General features: G+C 37.8%; 1 pseudogene; it reads left to right on the plus strand.

Annotated features, from left to right (window-relative positions):
• The first annotated feature begins 1,601 nt into the window (after positions 1–1,601).
• Positions 1,602–1,702, plus strand: LOC117285150 (annotated as a pseudogene).
• Positions 1,703–5,992: the final 4,290 nt, after the last annotated feature.

Genomic DNA, 5,992 nt, shown 5'->3' on the forward strand with positions numbered 1-5,992 from the left:
AAATAATTTTAAAAACAAAAAATGGGGGCCTCCTTCGGTGTATTTCTCTGCTTTCATAATAGACAATATGTGCAACATAGTGCAGATCTAAGTCAATTAGTCTCAGCAAGCCAGCAGCAGACCCCTGAGATCCAGGCTTATTTCTAGCTGTAAGACCCAAATTGAACTCTGACCTTCTGCAGGATTGAACTCTGCATGGTAGCACTAGTTCTACTGCAAAATCCTGCTGCCCTTCCCCTGAGGAGAGTTCATATTCTGAAGGGTGGTGGTGATCCCTTCAACTAACCAACCATAATGGTCTGGTATGCCTGTATTGTAGAGATTTTTTTCACTTTTCCAGTGGGCTTCAATTTTCATCCAGGAGCCTGAGAGAGGCCCTCTTTCTTTCTTTTTTTTATTTTTTAGCATTTGCTGTATCTTCTGGAGCTCTGGATTATGGCCTGAACCCCTGTGCCTATGGGTTGTTGATCCAGGTATAGGTGCAATCAGAATTCTAAAATCAGAGGTGATTTGGGGGGTGTTGAATGGTGCTGTTGTGGTGTTGCAGGTACCTGCATGGCTCCACTTGCTGCTTGGAGGCCTTAAAGCACTTTCTTCCAGAATGTATTCTAAGATTTTCTAAAGTGTTGCAATTCTTCTGCAAGAAGTACATATTTATATCCAAAATCATACTTGTTTATTTTTTTAAATGTGAAAAAATACTTATTTTCATTTAGCTTTAATCTTCCTCAGATTTACTAGAAGATATGAACTGTGATTTATAGCAGCAGAAGACATGTCTACCCTAAGTACTGTAAGACTTGAATAGGCTAAAGTGACTCCATGCTAATAGGCCAGACTGTGCTTCTTCATATGCTAATTGCTACCTTGGTTAACAGCCCGCCCAGGGGCAAATGGTTTGACAAAAGGTGACCCTAGAACATTTCCTGCATAAAATAAGTAATGTGTTTGCAGTCTTGTTCTGTGAATTCCCTGACTCTTTGTTTAGAAAAACCTTATAAAAAGTACCTCAGCCCCTGAGCAGTTGCCTCTCTGAGCCACCTGGCTCCGGGAGTGCCGTCTGGCCAGACTAATAAAGGTCTCTTTACCATCTAGCCTGGTGTGTTCCTTCCTGGGTTTCTCGGTTCTCTGTCGTGTTCCCGGAGCCTCGCTGGGTGTTAGGGCCCAGCATCATGGAGGCCTTTTTGGCTGTTTACGCTCCGTGGAGTGGAAGTGAGACTTTAGGTCTTACAGTACCAAGTCTGTGTTTTCCCTAACTCATTGAAATTAAATATAACAATCTCACAATTGTCCATTTTATTCTCTTGAGAGGAAGGGATTTAAAAAATTATGAATGGATTTTAATAACATTAATAATTATCATCCTGCTGCTGGAACATATGTATCATTATATTGTTTTTGATAAAAAATACTATATTTAAAAATATGAGTAATTGATTAAAACAGAAAACATGAATCATCTATATATTTTTAAGTAAGTCAATAATAAGCTTCAAATATTAATTAAATATACAAATTAAAATGAAAATATTAACTTTTCTCAAAAACAGTCACATAAAGTGAAATTTATTTTCATATATTCTGTTCTAGGGAGTGTTACAATCGCTTCTCGGCCTTTTGGCTAAGATCAAGTGTAGTCTAGTGAGTGTTACAAATGTTTAGTACAAGAAATTGCACTACTTTTTTGATGGTATAAACTAATGTGCACTTGAGAAATTGCAAAGAAAAAATGAAAGCTAAAATTCATCTTGTGTACTTTTATGCTCAAAGTTTTTAATAAATTGTGAAGGTGACTTAAAGATGGATCTAATTCACATTTCTTCCCACAATTTCAATGCTTCACTTTATAGAGCTTCTTTTTCAGTTTTTATTTTTTCTTTTTACATTTTTTTCCCTTACACATTTACATATAACTCCCCAGACTATAGGTTTATTCCAATAGTCCCTAGTTATAGGGCCCAGTCAATTAGACCCTGCTATCTGCCACCAACAGATCTAAGCTGTAGGACATTTGTGCAGATCCTAAGTTCTAGGATATTTCCTGTGGAATCAGTACCTATGCCTACCCATGCAGATTCAGGTTCAGGCCTGGCCAGTTCCATGGATTCAGGCTATAGGTCCATTTCAGTGAACTGAGGTGCCAGGATTATATTAGTTCCTGGAAATTCTCTACATACTCAGTATCAAAGTACTCTTGAATATTAGGATAGCTCTTCTGGTCCCAAGATTCAGGTGACATTCCATTGATATAGTTCTGAGGCCCATACTTTTTCACCCACATTTCAGGCCTACTTGTATGGATATAATAAAAAAGTTCTCTGTATTGTGGCTCTGGCAGCAACCTCATTGATTCAGGTGTCAGTACTCTCATTTGCTAAAATAGACACTAGACTGGCTTGCCTTAGAACCACAGGAGGAAGCCAGCCCATTCACCATGCATGATTGTGGATCCAGAATCTGTGAATGGTCTGAAGGATGAAGGGTTTTAGAAACAAAGCTGGACTGAAAAAATTAAGATAAGACTCAAGTGTCTGTAGAACAAAACACAATGTATTTGTCACTTTTCCTATCACTGAGGAGAAATCATCTGGCACACACAACTTAAAGGAGGAAAGCATTATTTTGGGTTACAGTTTCACCCTAGGATTGGTCTATGCTTGGCTGGATCTCAAACAGAAACAGCACAACTGAAGTGCATAATTAAGGAAAACTACTCAAACATGGAAGCCAGAAAATAGACATAAATTACAATCTAAGGGCATTGACAAAGTGACCCAATTCCTCCAACTGGGTCCTCCTTCTAACAACATATTCATCTATGAATGCATCAGTGGATTAAACCACTGATGAGTAGAGCCCTTATGACTCAATCATGTTCCATAAGCCCAAACTCTGAACATGTGAGACTTTTGAAGGACAATTTAGATCTATGCTTTAACATTCTACCCCTAGTGTCTAAAATCCTCATGTTGGTCTCATTGTGAAAAAGGCATATAATCCAAGTGGTCATATTCTTGAATGGTCCTCTGATAATTGAGTCCAATTATTATCTGTGAAAACTTGTAAAATCAAAAGGAAAGCTAAATATATCCTGTGGGGAAACTGAAACTCTCACCTAACAATAGTATGCAGAAAACTAGAAGTGGTTAACAACAAGGAGCTAATCTATCAACTTAGTGTCAACAGAAGCCACTGTGATTAGATAAAGAGAGCATTCCAGCCCAAAGTGCATGTGAATACCTTTTGACCTTTAGGAATCGTAAAATATTATGGTGTCTAAACATTCTCTTGTGGTGTCTTTCTGCAGATGTTTCTTGTGTATCTACACAAGATAATGTGTGTATAAATAACCAGGTTTGCCTCAAAGGAAGCAGACAGTCTTTTGTCTCCACCCTGCTTAGAGTGTCTTTCCTTTTCAATCCTCACTCTCTCCTTCAGGTACTGTTCGACTAGTGGGGGCTGGTCCCCCACAATGTCCTATGAGCGAGGACAAAGAGTAATTATTTGCATTAAAAAATAGTTGAGTGGGGAATAGAAAGGAATTAGATTAAATCAAGACCAAAAGCCAACAGAGTAAACATTAATCTTATCATTCAGTATTTAGCATCTGTGGCATGTGGTGGTGAAATGTGAGTTCCAACCGTCTTGGGTACTTCTTCCTCTATTCCTTTCCTGGTTGAAGTCCACATTGCATCTCCCTTGGGCTGGCTTCACTCAGTGCTTTACAGTGTTTTTTGGGAGATGTTCCACATGTCTGTCATGTCCAACACACTGAGGCCTCCATTACGTACTTGTTTCAAGTTCACAGCTTCGCATACTGTGCATTCAGAGGCATATTTCTCATCCTCTCGGGCTTTTCTCTGAAATCTGGATGGAAGCTTCCATGACCCCTGAAATCTTCCATTCTTTATAACTGAAAAACCAGGACTGAATAACAGCAATATTTGTTGACTTGTAGAGTAATAGCTAGGGTTATGTTTTCAGTGGCCTCTGAGTACCTGGATGGTTGAACTTGAAGATATACCTAGGCCATATCTGTTTCTGAGTAAGCATGGCATTCTGGTACTGTACTCTCAAAGCAATAATTTTCCACAGAGTTTACTCTTTTATAAAGTAGAGCATAAAATGGGTGAGGTCTGGTCAATTCTTTAGATGCAATCAAGAAATCTTTTCTATTGTTTGGATACAAAATATTGCATCTTTTTAATGGTGCTTGTTGTCTTTTTAAGATCTGAAATTACCCCACACACACACACACAGACAACAACCAAAACAGAGTGTTGTGCATAGGGCAGAGCTTTTGGGAAGTCATTGGATCATGGGGACATTATATTTATTAGTAGATTAGTCCAAGAATCACTTAAAAGCTACATGTGCTTTTGTAAAAGTTGAGTGTGAACAGAAAAAGAGAACTTTCTCCTGTGCTCCCTTTTATTTCTGCTTTCTTTCTGCACACTGATATACAGAGTTTTTCTTTGCTATATATCCTTCCACCAGGCAATTTTTGCCTTTGAATCTGATAAATATGGATTAACATCATGAACCAAAAGAAAATCTCTCTTTTATGCTTGTGGGTGTCAAGTATTATGTCTCAATGACAAAAGTTACTGAGATTTTCTTACCAGAGGAGTGATGTCATTGTTGGGATTATCTGACAATCAGTTTCAGAGGCCCTTGGGATTGGCTTGTTAGAGCAGTTTGGAAAGTTTTGGTGATGGTAATTTGAGTAATCCTAGAATGTTGAATATGTAGCTTACAATTCTGATGAAAATTGAGACAGTAAAGGTCATGCTTTCAAATTACAGTTTGGAACAAGGACTTCATCAACAATTGGACCAGAAGTCACGGTAGACATCCCTTGCAAGAAAATTTAACTATATTGTGCTCATTTCCTGAGATTTTCTGGAAAACTGATGTGAAGTGTATCAGACTAATCTGGTGAAGGAAATTTCAGAGCAGTCCAATGTTCAAGCTGTGACATTAATACTGCTGGTCAAAATATAGATTAATTTCCCTTAGAATGGAACATACATGACCTCTAATATATTTTCTGTGTTGTTTTCATATCTAATTGAAAATTATTAAGCTTCACCTTTACAGATTCCATTACTATCATCTTTCTGTTCTTCTGAGCTACTGCTGGAAACATGCATTATACTACACGTGCAGTACTTTTGCTTTTCTCTGTCCTTCTTTGCTAAAATTTTCCTCATTCCTTTTGCAAACCAGTGCCAAATGCTTGAGAATCATACAGTTAGGTAAAATGACAGTAATGACCACTCATTCCAACCAGCAGTATCCAACACCTGCAACTTAAAGAAGGAGAGATTTTGGCTTGCTATTTGAGAAGGTTTAATCCATGGTTGGCTGACTCCAAGAAAGTATGAGGAAAGGGCAGTAATGTATCCTTACTTATCAATGATTGCTTGAATACACATAGATTAAATTTTATCAAAAACCATAAAATGGCTGAATGAATAAAACATCAAATATAAGCAGTCTATAAATGTCTGAAAATTCACATGTACTAAATGTCAAAGGATAGAAACATAACTTCCCAGCAAATAGAGAACTAGAGAGAAAGGCATAGAATTACATTATAAAGATAACATGCAATTTAGGGCCAGGGGTTTGGCTCAATGGTTCTGCTGTCGGCTTTGCAAGCACAAGGGCCTGAGTTTGATGCCTGGTACAAAAAAAAAAAAAAGATAACATGCAATTTAATTAAAAATCAGTAAAGTAAGAAGTAGAACTAAGATACACCATGTACAACAACCTAATAACCTCAGTAAATCTAAACATTATATGTCATAAATGTGTGCTGAGAATAATGATAGGAGAAGGCTGGGGATTAGCTCAGTAGTGATGTGCCTGCCTTGCAAGTGCAAGGTGCTGAGTTTGATTTCCAGTACAAAAATATAACAAGAAGAAGAAGAAGAAGAAAAAGAAGAAGAAGAAGAGGAGGAGGAGGAGGAGGAGGAGGAGGAAGAGG

Source organism: Fukomys damarensis, unplaced genomic scaffold (genome assembly GCF_012274545.1).
Source record: "Fukomys damarensis isolate Sample0158 unplaced genomic scaffold, DMR_v1.0_HiC HiC_scaffold_6, whole genome shotgun sequence".
Lineage (NCBI taxonomy): Eukaryota > Metazoa > Chordata > Mammalia > Rodentia > Bathyergidae > Fukomys > Fukomys damarensis.